We start from the raw sequence: 16,900 nt of genomic DNA, 5'->3' as shown, positions 1-16,900 counted from the left end.
AGAATCGAAATTGCAGTAATGTCAAGCAGCTCGTGGTTATTTGACCAAATCATAACCGAACATATATTCTCACAGATACATTTGGAGCTGAAAGGAGTCTGAGAAGATAGACTCAGCTTACCATTGATTTTTGTCTGGATTGATGGGCTCTCATTATCTGCTGCGAAATTGATATTGTAGACGGGCACATCCCAGCAGCTGTGCGAGTCGGAGAGGGATCATGGAACCATTTTCATGTGACTTGGCATCTGTTGTTATGCAGGAGAGCACAGTTGGAAACGCAAGAAAATGGTGCGCGCGGCCGGCTGGTAGTGTGGCCGAGCGGTCTAAGGCGCTGGATCCAGGTTCCAGTCTCGAAAGGGGCGTGGGTTCGAATCCCACCACTGCCATTTCTGCAGATCAACTCCAACGCTGCAGCTTTTTTGTTAAAATGCTGTTTCTGTCCCCACTGTATTGATGTTGAAAACAAAAGTAAAATGGCTTTGCTTCCCGGGGAATTAACTGTGGTGTGGGATAGTGCCGAATATTTCAAAGTGTCTCTGTCTGTCATGATCGTGTTCGCCTCCCGCGCAGAAAATCGCAAGCAGCTGTGCTGTTCCAGGCAAGTTGAGCTTGTACTGGAACCGAATGGAGACCGGTATTTCATCGCTGTTGTGAAACAAAGTCCTGGGGTGACTCGACTCGTCGTTATTTGGTTTTTCGGCCAATGGGAAAATCGTTCCAACGAATTTCGATGTGATATGTTGTTGAATTTCTCCCATTTCCTTCGTTTCCGTCCTGGAGACATCGGAAGGGAAAGGTAATCTAATCGAGACTGTGATTGGTGAAATTCACTTTTTATGGCCCATTCTTATTAGGTTCTTTCTTTCTCTCTTTTCAGTATTGTCTGGGAAGTGGTGGTTCCCTAAGGCTGCAGTATGTGTGAAAGAGTAGTTTGGAATTGTCCTGTTGTTAGTTGTGAGATTACTTTATAAATCATGCCCTCGGACTGTCTCACATTTAGCATTCATGCACCTCTGTGTCTGAAAATGCATTAGGTATGCCAGCTTTGTTTGTGTTCCGTGTTAAATGCTTTCTGTTTTGCGATTCGCTCAATACTTTACGAGTTAACAGCGTTTCTGAGGAAACTTCCAGCTGCAAAAGTCCTTAACTGAGGATCTGGGAAAATTTCACAGAGTATGGTCAGTCGGAGCAAAAGTAAGGAAGTCGTTCCTTTCTGCAGTGTTTCGCAATACTACCTTTCCCGTGAGCATCGAACACAGTAAAGGATTGTGCCACAGACTGCGACGGCAAGCTCCGCTAAAAAGTAATCCTTTAAAGCAGGTGTAAGCAACACAACGTTTTTGGGGGACACCGCGTGGAAACAGATACTTCGGTGTATCTCGTCCATGCTCAGCACATAGCCAAATATAAACAAGTCCGGTTCCCCAGTATTTGGCCCCAAACCCTCTCAACCCATCCTATCCAGAAACTCATGCAATTTTCAGAGCCTCCTCCGCTTCCTCTGGGAGCTCATTCCATACACGCACAACCTTCTGTGTGGGAAATGTGCCTCAGGTCCTTTGTCAATTTCAGCCCACTCACCTTAAACCTATGCTCTCGAGTTTTCAACTCACCCCAACTTGGGTAAAACACGTAAATACTCAGTTTCCAACCCTTCCATTAGATCATGTCGCAGTCGTTACGCTGCAGGGAAAGTCGTCCCAGCCTAGTCGACCTCGCCCTACGGTCCAAACATTGACCACATCCTTGTCTATATTTTATCATCAATTTCACGTGTCTCTTTTTTATGTTTTGAAGATGTCAATTACGCTGGACAACAACGAGCTATTGGAAACAGAAAGGTGAAACGAAGAATGGCTTCAACTTTCAGTGCTGGATGCCCCTGAGCTGCCGGATGGGCGGCTGCGGCTTGTTTCTGTAGTGTAGTGGTCATCACGTTCGCCTCACACGCGAAAGGTCCCCAGTTCGAAACTGGGCAGAAACTGCTTTGTTCTTCATCGGCAGCCTTTTACATGGACAAGAACGGTGCTTTCTTGCTTGCTTTCCCATCTGCAAACCTGCCTTCGAAGTTGCTTGAACAAATCTGCTCGCGTAGTGAAATGTAATGCAATTCCATTTAATGACTGTGCAAAGAATTGTAAAGTTTTTATCCAAACTGGTTCTGATCATATGCAATTCTGTTTGAGAGTGTAGTTACCCCCTTCTGATTCTTCTACGAAAAGCAGTACCGCATTTGCATTCCTTGCGCAGGCGGCTCGGTTCAAAGACAGGGAAGAAGCTGATGCGCTGGTGTCACAGTGCACCACGGATTCCTGAACTTGTCTGTCTGTTAAATGTACCCCAAAGGCGTCTCTGAAAGGCCTCGTTTGGAAGCTGTCTGTCGTTATTCAACGTACGAGAATTGGCACCAGAGGTCCTGAATCATGTTTTGGAGCAGTTCGCACTTGAGTGGCTCTTTCAATCAGCAACAGCAATGAAAGAAATTACACTCTCAGAGGAACCTCTGGACCTGTGCTTTCATGGTGTCGCTAGTATTAAGGTGCGCCCCGAGACCTAAGCCACGTTGGAACTGAAACGGAGGAATCGACAGAGAGGTTACAGAATGACATCGCATCCATTTGGTTTTCTTGAAATCACTGAGGAGCAGGAAAATGTAAACGGCGAAGTCGAGTGGGGAAGTCAGGCAGTTGCAGCTCTGGAGAAACTCCTTCTTTGTGACTCACTCAGCAACCAGACACGTGAAGGTGACTCAGAGGCGTGAGAGCTCTTCACATCGAGAACAAAAAGCAATCAAGGGCAGTTAGCACCTCTTCCGGAGTGGGGGTGGGGTGAGGTAATTACCTTTTGACTTTGTTACTATGTTGAGAAACTGCCTTTTAGATTGAGGTGAACAGAAAATGCATTTCTAATAAGCACCATGGAATTGAGCAAAATTTATTGAGTCGCTTCTCGTCGATTCCCACACAGGTTTCCAACTCAGTTGCTATCCATGTGGCTGATGTCCAGGAGTGAACATCTCTGCAGCAAATTGCACGGTTAGGGTAAAAGGCAAGGAAAGTGGCATCTCGAACTGGCTCCGAGGTCAGAGCATGCTCACAATGTGATCTGTCGTTCTCGAATAGGAATGCGACCTCCGGTTTTAGGGTGGAGTACATTGTTTGGGACTCTTTTTCTGCAAAACAGACACAGTGACTGAAATTACGCTGCACGGTATGATGTGGAACACGGCTTTGTGCATTTTCCCTGTAGTCCGGTGTGCTTCATGTTCCGCGTAAACGTGAAACTTGCCCTGTTTCAAGCAATGGGTGAAATCATTTAGCAAAGCAAGAATCGAAATTGCAGTAATGTCAAGCAGCTCGTGGTTATTTGACCAAATCATAACCGAACATATATTCTCACAGATACATTTGGAGCTGAAAGGAGTCTGAGAAGATAGACTCAGCTTACCATTGATTTTTGTCTGGATTGATGGGCTCTCATTATCTGCTGCGAAATTGATATTGTAGACGGGCACATCCCAGCAGCTGTACGAGTCGGAGAGGGATCATGGAACCATTTTCATGTGACTTGGCATCTGTTGTTATGCAGGAGAGCACAGTTGGAAACGCAAGAAAATGGTGCGCGCGGCCGGCTGGTAGTGTGGCCGAGCGGTCTAAGGCGCTGGATCCAGGTTCCAGTCTCGAAAGGGGCGTGGGTTCGAATCCCACCACTGCCATTTCTGCAGATCAACTCCAACGCTGCAGCTTTTTTGTTAAAATGCTGTTTCTGTCCCCACTGTATTGATGTTGAAAACAAAAGTAAAATGGCTTTGCTTCCCGGGGAATTAACTGTGGTGTGGGATAGTGCCGAATATTTCAAAGTGTCTCTGTCTGTCATGATCGTGTTCGCCTCCCGCGCAGAAAATCGCAAGCAGCTGTGCTGTTCCAGGCAAGTTGAGCTTGTACTGGAACCGAATGGAGACCGGTATTTCATCGCTGTTGTGAAACAAAGTCCTGGGGTGACTCGACTCGTCGTTATTTGGTTTTTCGGCCAATGGGAAAATCGTTCCAACGAATTTCGATGTGATATGTTGTTGAATTTCTCCCATTTCCTTCGTTTCCGTCCTGGAGACATCGGAAGGGAAAGGTAATCTAATCGAGACTGTGATTGGTGAAATTCACTTTTTATGGCCCATTCTTATTAGGTTCTTTCTTTCTCTCTTTTCAGTATTGTCTGGGAAGTGGTGGTTCCCTAAGGCTGCAGTATGTGTGAAAGAGTAGTTTGGAATTGTCCTGTTGTTAGTTGTGAGATTACTTTATAAATCATGCCCTCGGACTGTCTCACATTTAGCATTCATGCACCTCTGTGTCTGAAAATGCATTAGGTATGCCAGCTTTGTTTGTGTTCCGTGTTAAATGCTTTCTGTTTTGCGATTCGCTCAATACTTTACGAGTTAACAGCGTTTCTGAGGAAACTTCCAGCTGCAAAAGTCCTTAACTGAGGATCTGGGAAAATTTCACAGAGTATGGTCAGTCGGAGCAAAAGTAAGGAAGTCGTTCCTTTCTGCAGTGTTTCGCAATACTACCTTTCCCGTGAGCATCGAACACAGTAAAGGATTGTGCCACAGACTGCGACGGCAAGCTCCGCTAAAAAGTAATCCTTTAAAGCAGGTGTAAGCAACACAACGTTTTTGGGGGACACCGCGTGGAAACAGATACTTCGGTGTATCTCCTCCATGCTCAGCACATAGCCAAATATAAACAAGTCCGGTTCCCCAGTATTTGGCCCCAAACCCTCTCAACCCATCCTATCCAGAAACTCATGCAATTTTCAGAGCCTCCTCCGCTTCCTCTGGGAGCTCATTCCATACACGCACAACCTTCTGTGTGGGAAATGTGCCTCAGGTCCTTTGTCAATTTCAGCCCACTCACCTTAAACCTATGCTCTCGAGTTTTCAACTCACCCCAACTTGGGTAAAACACGTAAATACTCAGTTTCCAACCCTTCCATTAGATCATGTCGCAGTCGTTACGCTGCAGGGAAAGTCGTCCCAGCCTAGTCGACCTCGCCCTACGGTCCAAACATTGACCACATCCTTGTCTATATTTTATCATCAATTTCACGTGTCTCTTTTTTATGTTTTGAAGATGTCAATTACGCTGGACAACAACGAGCTATTGGAAACAGAAAGGTGAAACGAAGAATGGCTTCAACTTTCAGTGCTGGATGCCCCTGAGCTGCCGGATGGGCGGCTGCGGCTTGTTTCTGTAGTGTAGTGGTCATCACGTTCGCCTCACACGCGAAAGGTCCCCAGTTCGAAACTGGGCAGAAACTGCTTTGTTCTTCATCGGCAGCCTTTTACATGGACAAGAACGGTGCTTTCTTGCTTGCTTTCCCATCTGCAAACCTGCCTTCGAAGTTGCTTGAACAAATCTGCTCGCGTAGTGAAATGTAATGCAATTCCATTTAATGACTGTGCAAAGAATTGTAAAGTTTTTATCCAAACTGGTTCTGATCATATGCAATTCTGTTTGAGAGTGTAGTTACCCCCTTCTGATTCTTCTACGAAAAGCAGTACCGCATTTGCATTCCTTGCGCAGGCGGCTCGGTTCAAAGACAGGGAAGAAGCTGATGCGCTGGTGTCACAGTGCACCACGGATTCCTGAACTTGTCTGTCTGTTAAATGTACCCCAAAGGCGTCTCTGAAAGGCCTCGTTTGGAAGCTGTCTGTCGTTATTCAACGTACGAGAATTGGCACCAGAGGTCCTGAATCATGTTTTGGAGCAGTTCGCACTTGAGTGGCTCTTTCAATCAGCAACAGCAATGAAAGAAATTACACTCTCAGAGGAACCTCTGGACCTGTGCTTTCATGGTGTCGCTAGTATTAAGGTGCGCCCCGAGACCTAAGCCACGTTGGAACTGAAACGGAGGAATCGACAGAGAGGTTACAGAATGACATCGCATCCATTTGGTTTTCTTGAAATCACTGAGGAGCAGGAAAATGTAAACGGCGAAGTCGAGTGGGGAAGTCAGGCAGTTGCAGCTCTGGAGAAACTCCTTCTTTGTGACTCACTCAGCAACCAGACACGTGAAGGTGACTCAGAGGCGTGAGAGCTCTTCACATCGAGAACAAAAAGCAATCAAGGGCAGTTAGCACCTCTTCCGGAGTGGGGGTGGGGTGAGGTAATTACCTTTTGACTTTGTTACTATGTTGAGAAACTGCCTTTTAGATTGAGGTGAACAGAAAATGCATTTCTAATAAGCACCATGGAATTGAGCAAAATTTATTGAGTCGCTTCTCGTCGATTCCCACACAGGTTTCCAACTCAGTTGCTATCCATGTGGCTGATGTCCAGGAGTGAACATCTCTGCAGCAAATTGCACGGTTAGGGTAAAAGGCAAGGAAAGTGGCATCTCGAACTGGCTCCGAGGTCAGAGCATGCTCACAATGTGATCTGTCGTTCTCGAATAGGAATGCGACCTCCGGTTTTAGGGTGGAGTACATTGTTTGGGACTCTTTTTCTGCAAAACAGACACAGTGACTGAAATTACGCTGCACGGTATGATGTGGAACACGGCTTTGTGCATTTTCCCTGTAGTCCGGTGTGCTTCATGTTCCGCGTAAACGTGAAACTTGCCCTGTTTCAAGCAATGGGTGAAATCATTTAGCAAAGCAAGAATCGAAATTGCAGTAATGTCAAGCAGCTCGTGGTTATTTGACCAAATCATAACCGAACATATATTCTCACAGATACATTTGGAGCTGAAAGGAGTCTGAGAAGATAGACTCAGCTTACCATTGATTTTTGTCTGGATTGATGGGCTCTCATTATCTGCTGCGAAATTGATATTGTAGACGGGCACATCCCAGCAGCTGTACGAGTCGGAGAGGGATCATGGAACCATTTTCATGTGACTTGGCATCTGTTGTTATGCAGGAGAGCACAGTTGGAAACGCAAGAAAATGGTGCGCGCGGCCGGCTGGTAGTGTGGCCGAGCGGTCTAAGGCGCTGGATCCAGGTTCCAGTCTCGAAAGGGGCGTGGGTTCGAATCCCACCACTGCCATTTCTGCAGATCAACTCCAACGCTGCAGCTTTTTTGTTAAAATGCTGTTTCTGTCCCCACTGTATTGATGTTGAAAACAAAAGTAAAATGGCTTTGCTTCCCGGGGAATTAACTGTGGTGTGGGATAGTGCCGAATATTTCAAAGTGTCTCTGTCTGTCATGATCGTGTTCGCCTCCCGCGCAGAAAATCGCAAGCAGCTGTGCTGTTCCAGGCAAGTTGAGCTTGTACTGGAACCGAATGGAGACCGGTATTTCATCGCTGTTGTGAAACAAAGTCCTGGGGTGACTCGACTCGTCGTTATTTGGTTTTTCGGCCAATGGGAAAATCGTTCCAACGAATTTCGATGTGATATGTTGTTGAATTTCTCCCATTTCCTTCGTTTCCGTCCTGGAGACATCGGAAGGGAAAGGTAATCTAATCGAGACTGTGATTGGTGAAATTCACTTTTTATGGCCCATTCTTATTAGGTTCTTTCTTTCTCTCTTTTCAGTATTGTCTGGGAAGTGGTGGTTCCCTAAGGCTGCAGTATGTGTGAAAGAGTAGTTTGGAATTGTCCTGTTGTTAGTTGTGAGATTACTTTATAAATCATGCCCTCGGACTGTCTCACATTTAGCATTCATGCACCTCTGTGTCTGAAAATGCATTAGGTATGCCAGCTTTGTTTGTGTTCCGTGTTAAATGCTTTCTGTTTTGCGATTCGCTCAATACTTTACGAGTTAACAGCGTTTCTGAGGAAACTTCCAGCTGCAAAAGTCCTTAACTGAGGATCTGGGAAAATTTCACAGAGTATGGTCAGTCGGAGCAAAAGTAAGGAAGTCGTTCCTTTCTGCAGTGTTTCGCAATACTACCTTTCCCGTGAGCATCGAACACAGTAAAGGATTGTGCCACAGACTGCGACGGCAAGCTCCGCTAAAAAGTAATCCTTTAAAGCAGGTGTAAGCAACACAACGTTTTTGGGGGACACCGCGTGGAAACAGATACTTCGGTGTATCTCCTCCATGCTCAGCACATAGCCAAATATAAACAAGTCCGGTTCCCCAGTATTTGGCCCCAAACCCTCTCAACCCATCCTATCCAGAAACTCATGCAATTTTCAGAGCCTCCTCCGCTTCCTCTGGGAGCTCATTCCATACACGCACAACCTTCTGTGTGGGAAATGTGCCTCAGGTCCTTTGTCAATTTCAGCCCACTCACCTTAAACCTATGCTCTCGAGTTTTCAACTCACCCCAACTTGGGTAAAACACGTAAATACTCAGTTTCCAACCCTTCCATTAGATCATGTCGCAGTCGTTACGCTGCAGGGAAAGTCGTCCCAGCCTAGTCGACCTCGCCCTACGGTCCAAACATTGACCACATCCTTGTCTATATTTTATCATCAATTTCACGTGTCTCTTTTTTATGTTTTGAAGATGTCAATTACGCTGGACAACAACGAGCTATTGGAAACAGAAAGGTGAAACGAAGAATGGCTTCAACTTTCAGTGCTGGATGCCCCTGAGCTGCCGGATGGGCGGCTGCGGCTTGTTTCTGTAGTGTAGTGGTCATCACGTTCGCCTCACACGCGAAAGGTCCCCAGTTCGAAACTGGGCAGAAACTGCTTTGTTCTTCATCGGCAGCCTTTTACATGGACAAGAACGGTGCTTTCTTGCTTGCTTTCCCATCTGCAAACCTGCCTTCGAAGTTGCTTGAACAAATCTGCTCGCGTAGTGAAATGTAATGCAATTCCATTTAATGACTGTGCAAAGAATTGTAAAGTTTTTATCCAAACTGGTTCTGATCATATGCAATTCTGTTTGAGAGTGTAGTTACCCCCTTCTGATTCTTCTACGAAAAGCAGTACCGCATTTGCATTCCTTGCGCAGGCGGCTCGGTTCAAAGACAGGGAAGAAGCTGATGCGCTGGTGTCACAGTGCACCACGGATTCCTGAACTTGTCTGTCTGTTAAATGTACCCCAAAGGCGTCTCTGAAAGGCCTCGTTTGGAAGCTGTCTGTCGTTATTCAACGTACGAGAATTGGCACCAGAGGTCCTGAATCATGTTTTGGAGCAGTTCGCACTTGAGTGGCTCTTTCAATCAGCAACAGCAATGAAAGAAATTACACTCTCAGAGGAACCTCTGGACCTGTGCTTTCATGGTGTCGCTAGTATTAAGGTGCGCCCCGAGACCTAAGCCACGTTGGAACTGAAACGGAGGAATCGACAGAGAGGTTACAGAATGACATCGCATCCATTTGGTTTTCTTGAAATCACTGAGGAGCAGGAAAATGTAAACGGCGAAGTCGAGTGGGGAAGTCAGGCAGTTGCAGCTCTGGAGAAACTCCTTCTTTGTGACTCACTCAGCAACCAGACACGTGAAGGTGACTCAGAGGCGTGAGAGCTCTTCACATCGAGAACAAAAAGCAATCAAGGGCAGTTAGCACCTCTTCCGGAGTGGGGGTGGGGTGAGGTAATTACCTTTTGACTTTGTTACTATGTTGAGAAACTGCCTTTTAGATTGAGGTGAACAGAAAATGCATTTCTAATAAGCACCATGGAATTGAGCAAAATTTATTGAGTCGCTTCTCGTCGATTCCCACACAGGTTTCCAACTCAGTTGCTATCCATGTGGCTGATGTCCAGGAGTGAACATCTCTGCAGCAAATTGCACGGTTAGAGTAAAAGGCAAGGAAAGTGGCATCTCGAACTGGCTCCGAGGTCAGAGCATGCTCACAATGTGATCTGTCGTTCTCGAATAGGAATGCGACCTCCGGTTTTAGGGTGGAGTACATTGTTTGGGACTCTTTTTCTGCAAAACAGACACAGTGACTGAAATTACGCTGCACGGTATGATGTGGAACACGGCTTTGTGCATTTTCCCTGTAGTCCGGTGTGCTTCATGTTCCGCGTAAACGTGAAACTTGCCCTGTTTCAAGCAATGGGTGAAATCATTTAGCAAAGCAAGAATCGAAATTGCAGTAATGTCAAGCAGCTCGTGGTTATTTGACCAAATCATAACCGAACATATATTCTCACAGATACATTTGGAGCTGAAAGGAGTCTGAGAAGATAGACTCAGCTTACCATTGATTTTTGTCTGGATTGATGGGCTCTCATTATCTGCTGCGAAATTGATATTGTAGACGGGCACATCCCAGCAGCTGTACGAGTCGGAGAGGGATCATGGAACCATTTTCATGTGACTTGGCATCTGTTGTTATGCAGGAGAGCACAGTTGGAAACGCAAGAAAATGGTGCGCGCGGCCGGCTGGTAGTGTGGCCGAGCGGTCTAAGGCGCTGGATCCAGGTTCCAGTCTCGAAAGGGGCGTGGGTTCGAATCCCACCACTGCCATTTCTGCAGATCAACTCCAACGCTGCAGCTTTTTTGTTAAAATGCTGTTTCTGTCCCCACTGTATTGATGTTGAAAACAAAAGTAAAATGGCTTTGCTTCCCGGGGAATTAACTGTGGTGTGGGATAGTGCCGAATATTTCAAAGTGTCTCTGTCTGTCATGATCGTGTTCGCCTCCCGCGCAGAAAATCGCAAGCAGCTGTGCTGTTCCAGGCAAGTTGAGCTTGTACTGGAACCGAATGGAGACCGGTATTTCATCGCTGTTGTGAAACAAAGTCCTGGGGTGACTCGACTCGTCGTTATTTGGTTTTTCGGCCAATGGGAAAATCGTTCCAACGAATTTCGATGTGATATGTTGTTGAATTTCTCCCATTTCCTTCGTTTCCGTCCTGGAGACATCGGAAGGGAAAGGTAATCTAATCGAGACTGTGATTGGTGAAATTCACTTTTTATGGCCCATTCTTATTAGGTTCTTTCTTTCTCTCTTTTCAGTATTGTCTGGGAAGTGGTGGTTCCCTAAGGCTGCAGTATGTGTGAAAGAGTAGTTTGGAATTGTCCTGTTGTTAGTTGTGAGATTACTTTATAAATCATGCCCTCGGACTGTCTCACATTTAGCATTCATGCACCTCTGTGTCTGAAAATGCATTAGGTATGCCAGCTTTGTTTGTGTTCCGTGTTAAATGCTTTCTGTTTTGCGATTCGCTCAATACTTTACGAGTTAACAGCGTTTCTGAGGAAACTTCCAGCTGCAAAAGTCCTTAACTGAGGATCTGGGAAAATTTCACAGAGTATGGTCAGTCGGAGCAAAAGTAAGGAAGTCGTTCCTTTCTGCAGTGTTTCGCAATACTACCTTTCCCGTGAGCATCGAACACAGTAAAGGATTGTGCCACAGACTGCGACGGCAAGCTCCGCTAAAAAGTAATCCTTTAAAGCAGGTGTAAGCAACACAACGTTTTTGGGGGACACCGCGTGGAAACAGATACTTCGGTGTATCTCGTCCATGCTCAGCACATAGCCAAATATAAACAAGTCCGGTTCCCCAGTATTTGGCCCCAAACCCTCTCAACCCATCCTATCCAGAAACTCATGCAATTTTCAGAGCCTCCTCCGCTTCCTCTGGGAGCTCATTCCATACACGCACAACCTTCTGTGTGGGAAATGTGCCTCAGGTCCTTTGTCAATTTCAGCCCACTCACCTTAAACCTATGCTCTCGAGTTTTCAACTCACCCCAACTTGGGTAAAACACGTAAATACTCAGTTTCCAACCCTTCCATTAGATCATGTCGCAGTCGTTACGCTGCAGGGAAAGTCGTCCCAGCCTAGTCGACCTCGCCCTACGGTCCAAACATTGACCACATCCTTGTCTATATTTTATCATCAATTTCACGTGTCTTTTTTTTATGTTTTGAAGATGTCAATTACGCTGGACAACAACGAGCTATTGGAAACAGAAAGGTGAAACGAAGAATGGCTTCAACTTTCAGTGCTGGATGCCCCTGAGCTGCCGGATGGGCGGCTGCGGCTTGTTTCTGTAGTGTAGTGGTCATCACGTTCGCCTCACACGCGAAAGGTCCCCAGTTCGAAACTGGGCAGAAACTGCTTTGTTCTTCATCGGCAGCCTTTTACATGGACAAGAACGGTGCTTTCTTGCTTGCTTTCCCATCTGCAAACCTGCCTTCGAAGTTGCTTGAACAAATCTGCTCGCGTAGTGAAATGTAATGCAATTCCATTTAATGACTGTGCAAAGAATTGTAAAGTTTTTATCCAAACTGGTTCTGATCATATGCAATTCTGTTTGAGAGTGTAGTTACCCCCTTCTGATTCTTCTACGAAAAGCAGTACCGCATTTGCATTCCTTGCGCAGGCGGCTCGGTTCAAAGACAGGGAAGAAGCTGATGCGCTGGTGTCACAGTGCACCACGGATTCCTGAACTTGTCTGTCTGTTAAATGTACCCCAAAGGCGTCTCTGAAAGGCCTCGTTTGGAAGCTGTCTGTCGTTATTCAACGTACGAGAATTGGCACCAGAGGTCCTGAATCATGTTTTGGAGCAGTTCGCACTTGAGTGGCTCTTTCAATCAGCAACAGCAATGAAAGAAATTACACTCTCAGAGGAACCTCTGGACCTGTGCTTTCATGGTGTCGCTAGTATTAAGGTGCGCCCCGAGACCTAAGCCACGTTGGAACTGAAACGGAGGAATCGACAGAGAGGTTACAGAATGACATCGCATCCATTTGGTTTTCTTGAAATCACTGAGGAGCAGGAAAATGTAAACGGCGAAGTCGAGTGGGGAAGTCAGGCAGTTGCAGCTCTGGAGAAACTCCTTCTTTGTGACTCACTCAGCAACCAGACACGTGAAGGTGACTCAGAGGCGTGAGAGCTCTTCACATCGAGAACAAAAAGCAATCAAGGGCAGTTAGCACCTCTTCCGGAGTGGGGGTGGGGTGAGGTAATTACCTTTTGACTTTGTTACTATGTTGAGAAACTGCCTTTTAGATTGAGGTGAACAGAAAATGCATTTCTAATAAGCACCATGGAATTGAGCAAAATTTATTGAGTCGCTTCTCGTCGATTCCCACACAGGTTTCCAACTCAGTTGCTATCCATGTGGCTGATGTCCAGGAGTGAACATCTCTGCAGCAAATTGCACGGTTAGAGTAAAAGGCAAGGAAAGTGGCATCTCGAACTGGCTCCGAGGTCAGAGCATGCTCACAATGTGATCTGTCGTTCTCGAATAGGAATGCGACCTCCGGTTTTAGGGTGGAGTACATTGTTTGGGAGTCTTTTTCTGCAAAACAGACACAGTGACTGAAATTACGCTGCACGGTATGATGTGGAACACGGCTTTGTGCATTTTCCCTGTAGTCCGGTGTGCTTCATGTTCCGCGTAAACGTGAAACTTGCCCTGTTTCAAGCAATGGGTGAAATCATTTAGCAAAGCAAGAATCGAAATTGCAGTAATGTCAAGCAGCTCGTGGTTATTTGACCAAATCATAACCGAACATATATTCTCACAGATACATTTGGAGCTGAAAGGAGTCTGAGAAGATAGACTCAGCTTACCATTGATTTTTGTCTGGATTGATGGGCTCTCATTATCTGCTGCGAAATTGATATTGTAGACGGGCACATCCCAGCAGCTGTGCGAGTCGGAGAGGGATCATGGAACCATTTTCATGTGACTTGGCATCTGTTGTTATGCAGGAGAGCACAGTTGGAAACGCAAGAAAATGGTGCGCGCGGCCGGCTGGTAGTGTGGCCGAGCGGTCTAAGGCGCTGGATCCAGGTTCCAGTCTCGAAAGGGGCGTGGGTTCGAATCCCACCACTGCCATTTCTGCAGATCAACTCCAACGCTGCAGCTTTTTTGTTAAAATGCTGTTTCTGTCCCCACTGTATTGATGTTGAAAACAAAAGTAAAATGGCTTTGCTTCCCGGGGAATTAACTGTGGTGTGGGATAGTGCCGAATATTTCAAAGTGTCTCTGTCTGTCATGATCGTGTTCGCCTCCCGCGCAGAAAATCGCAAGCAGCTGTGCTGTTCCAGGCAAGTTGAGCTTGTACTGGAACCGAATGGAGACCGGTATTTCATCGCTGTTGTGAAACAAAGTCCTGGGGTGACTCGACTCGTCGTTATTTGGTTTTTCGGCCAATGGGAAAATCGTTCCAACGAATTTCGATGTGATATGTTGTTGAATTTCTCCCATTTCCTTCGTTTCCGTCCTGGAGACATCGGAAGGGAAAGGTAATCTAATCGAGACTGTGATTGGTGAAATTCACTTTTTATGGCCCATTCTTATTAGGTTCTTTCTTTCTCTCTTTTCAGTATTGTCTGGGAAGTGGTGGTTCCCTAAGGCTGCAGTATGTGTGAAAGAGTAGTTTGGAATTGTCCTGTTGTTAGTTGTGAGATTACTTTATAAATCATGCCCTCGGACTGTCTCACATTTAGCATTCATGCACCTCTGTGTCTGAAAATGCATTACGTATGCCAGCTTTGTTTGTGTTCCGTGTTAAATGCTTTCTGTTTTGCGATTCGCTCAATACTTTACGAGTTAACAGCGTTTCTGAGGAAACTTCCAGCTGCAAAAGTCCTTAACTGAGGATCTGGGAAAATTTCACAGAGTATGGTCAGTCGGAGCAAAAGTAAGGAAGTCGTTCCTTTCTGCAGTGTTTCGCAATACTACCTTTCCCGTGAGCATCGAACACAGTAAAGGATTGTGCCACAGACTGCGACGGCAAGCTCCGCTAAAAAGTAATCCTTTAAAGCAGGTGTAAGCAACACAACGTTTTTGGGGGACACCGCGTGGAAACAGATACTTCGGTGTATCTCGTCCATGCTCAGCACATAGCCAAATATAAACAAGTCCGGTTCCCCAGTATTTGGCCCCAAACCCTCTCAACCCATCCTATCTAGAAACTCATGCAATTTTCAGAGCCTCCTCCGCTTCCTCTGGGAGCTCATTCCATACACGCACAACCTTCTGTGTGGGAAATGTGCCTCAGGTCCCTTGTCAATTTCAGCCCACTCACCTTAAACCTATGCTCTCGAGTTTTCAACTCACCCCAACTTGGGTAAAACACGTAAATACTCAGTTTCCAACCCTTCCATTAGATCATGTCGCAGTCGTTACGCTGCAGGGAAAGTCGTCCCAGCCTAGTCGACCTCGCCCTACGGTCCAAACATTGACCACATCCTTGTCTATATTTTATCATCAATTTCACGTGTCTCTTTTTTATGTTTTGAAGATGTCAATTACGCTGGACAACAACGAGCTATTGGAAACAGAAAGGTGAAACGAAGAATGGCTTCAACTTTCAGTGCTGGATGCCCCTGAGCTGCCGGATGGGCGGCTGCGGCTTGTTTCTGTAGTGTAGTGGTCATCACGTTCGCCTCACACGCGAAAGGTCCCCAGTTCGAAACTGGGTAGAAACTGCTTTGTTCTTCATCGGCAGCCTTTTACATGGACAAGAACGGTGCTTTCTTGCTTGCTTTCCCATCTGCAAACCTGCCTTCGAAGTTGCTTGAACAAATCTGCTCGCGTAGTGAAATGTAATGCAATTCCATTTAATGACTGTGCAAAGAATTGTAAAGTTTTTATCCAAACTGGTTCTGATCATATGCAATTCTGTTTGAGAGTGTAGTTACCCCCTTCTGATTCTTCTACGAAAAGCAGTACCGCATTTGCATTCCTTGCGCAGGCGGCTCGGTTCAAAGACAGGGAAGAAGCTGATGCGCTGGTGTCACAGTGCACCACGGATTCCTGAACTTGTCTGTCTGTTAAATGTACCCCAAAGGCGTCTCTGAAAGGCCTCGTTTGGAAGCTGTCTGTCGTTATTCAACGTACGAGAATTGGCACCAGAGGTCCTGAATCATGTTTTGGAGCAGTTCGCACTTGAGTGGCTCTTTCAATCAGCAACAGCAATGAAAGAAATTACACTCTCAGAGGAACCTCTGGACCTGTGCTTTCATGGTGTCGCTAGTATTAAGGTGCGCCCCGAGACCTAAGCCACGTTGGAACTGAAACGGAGGAATCGACAGAGAGGTTACAGAATGACATCGCATCCATTTGGTTTTCTTGAAATCACTGAGGAGCAGGAAAATGTAAACGGCGAAGTCGAGTGGGGAAGTCAGGCAGTTGCAGCTCTGGAGAAACTCCTTCTTTGTGACTCACTCAGCAACCAGACACGTGAAGGTGACTCAGAGGCGTGAGAGCTCTTCACATCGAGAACAAAAAGCAATCAAGGGCAGTTAGCACCTCTTCCGGAGTGGGGGTGGGGTGAGGTAATTACCTTTTGACTTTGTTACTATGTTGAGAAACTGCCTTTTAGATTGAGGTGAACAGAAAATGCATTTCTAATAAGCACCATGGAATTGAGCAAAATTTATTGAGTCGCTTCTCGTCGATTCCCACACAGGTTTCCAACTCAGTTGCTATCCATGTGGCTGATGTCCAGGAGTGAACATCTCTGCAGCAAATTGCACGGTTAGAGTAAAAGGCAAGGAAAGTGGCATCTCGAACTGGCTCCGAGGTCAGAGCATGCTCACAATGTGATCTGTCGTTCTCGAATAGGAATGCGACCTCCGGTTTTAGGGTGGAGTACATTGTTTGGGACTCTTTTTCTGCAAAACAGACACAGTGACTGAAATTACGCTGCACGGTATGATGTGGAACACGGCTTTGTGCATTTTCCCTGTAGTCCGGTGTGCTTCATGTTCCGCGTAAACGTGAAACTTGCCCTGTTTCAAGCAATGGGTGAAATCATTTAGCAAAGCAAGAATCGAAATTGCAGTAATGTCAAGCAGCTCGTGGTTATTTGACCAAATCATAACCGAACATATATTCTCACAGATACATTTGGAGCTGAAAGGAGTCTGAGAAGATAGACTCAGCTTACCATTGATTTTTGTCTGGATTGATGGGCTCTCATTATCTGCTGCGAAATTGATATTGTAGACGGGCACATCCCAGCAGCTGTGCGAGTCGGAGAGGGATCATGGAACCATTTTCATGTGACTTGGCATCTGTTGT

General features: G+C 46.1%; 10 non-coding genes across 10 annotated transcripts; all 10 read left to right on the top strand.

Annotated features, from left to right (window-relative positions):
- Positions 1-307: 307 nt before the first annotated feature.
- trnal-cag (transfer RNA leucine (anticodon CAG)) lies at positions 308-389 on the top strand. The gene has a single exon. It is a non-coding gene; the product is annotated as a tRNA-Leu (tRNA).
- A 1,525-nt stretch (positions 390-1,914) lies between these two features.
- trnav-cac (transfer RNA valine (anticodon CAC)) lies at positions 1,915-1,987 on the top strand. The gene has a single exon. It is a non-coding gene; the product is annotated as a tRNA-Val (tRNA).
- A 1,649-nt stretch (positions 1,988-3,636) lies between these two features.
- trnal-cag (transfer RNA leucine (anticodon CAG)) lies at positions 3,637-3,718 on the top strand. The gene has a single exon. It is a non-coding gene; the product is annotated as a tRNA-Leu (tRNA).
- A 1,525-nt stretch (positions 3,719-5,243) lies between these two features.
- On the top strand, positions 5,244-5,316 carry trnav-cac (transfer RNA valine (anticodon CAC)). Its single transcript has one exon. It is a non-coding gene; the product is annotated as a tRNA-Val (tRNA).
- Positions 5,317-6,965: 1,649 nt separating this feature from the next.
- trnal-cag (transfer RNA leucine (anticodon CAG)) lies at positions 6,966-7,047 on the top strand. The gene has a single exon. It is a non-coding gene; the product is annotated as a tRNA-Leu (tRNA).
- Positions 7,048-8,572: 1,525 nt separating this feature from the next.
- On the top strand, positions 8,573-8,645 carry trnav-cac (transfer RNA valine (anticodon CAC)). The gene has a single exon. It is a non-coding gene; the product is annotated as a tRNA-Val (tRNA).
- A 1,649-nt stretch (positions 8,646-10,294) lies between these two features.
- Positions 10,295-10,376, top strand: trnal-cag (transfer RNA leucine (anticodon CAG)). The gene has a single exon. It is a non-coding gene; the product is annotated as a tRNA-Leu (tRNA).
- A 1,525-nt stretch (positions 10,377-11,901) lies between these two features.
- Positions 11,902-11,974, top strand: trnav-cac (transfer RNA valine (anticodon CAC)). The gene has a single exon. It is a non-coding gene; the product is annotated as a tRNA-Val (tRNA).
- A 1,649-nt stretch (positions 11,975-13,623) lies between these two features.
- Positions 13,624-13,705, top strand: trnal-cag (transfer RNA leucine (anticodon CAG)). The gene has a single exon. It is a non-coding gene; the product is annotated as a tRNA-Leu (tRNA).
- Positions 13,706-15,230: 1,525 nt separating this feature from the next.
- Positions 15,231-15,303, top strand: trnav-cac (transfer RNA valine (anticodon CAC)). Its single transcript has one exon. It is a non-coding gene; the product is annotated as a tRNA-Val (tRNA).
- Positions 15,304-16,900: the final 1,597 nt, after the last annotated feature.

The sequence above is a fragment of the Chiloscyllium punctatum genome, chromosome 28, assembly GCF_047496795.1.
Source record: "Chiloscyllium punctatum isolate Juve2018m chromosome 28, sChiPun1.3, whole genome shotgun sequence".
Lineage (NCBI taxonomy): Eukaryota > Metazoa > Chordata > Chondrichthyes > Orectolobiformes > Hemiscylliidae > Chiloscyllium > Chiloscyllium punctatum.
The sequence above is the reverse complement of the archived record's forward strand: the minus strand, read 5'-3'. Positions and strand labels throughout refer to the sequence as shown.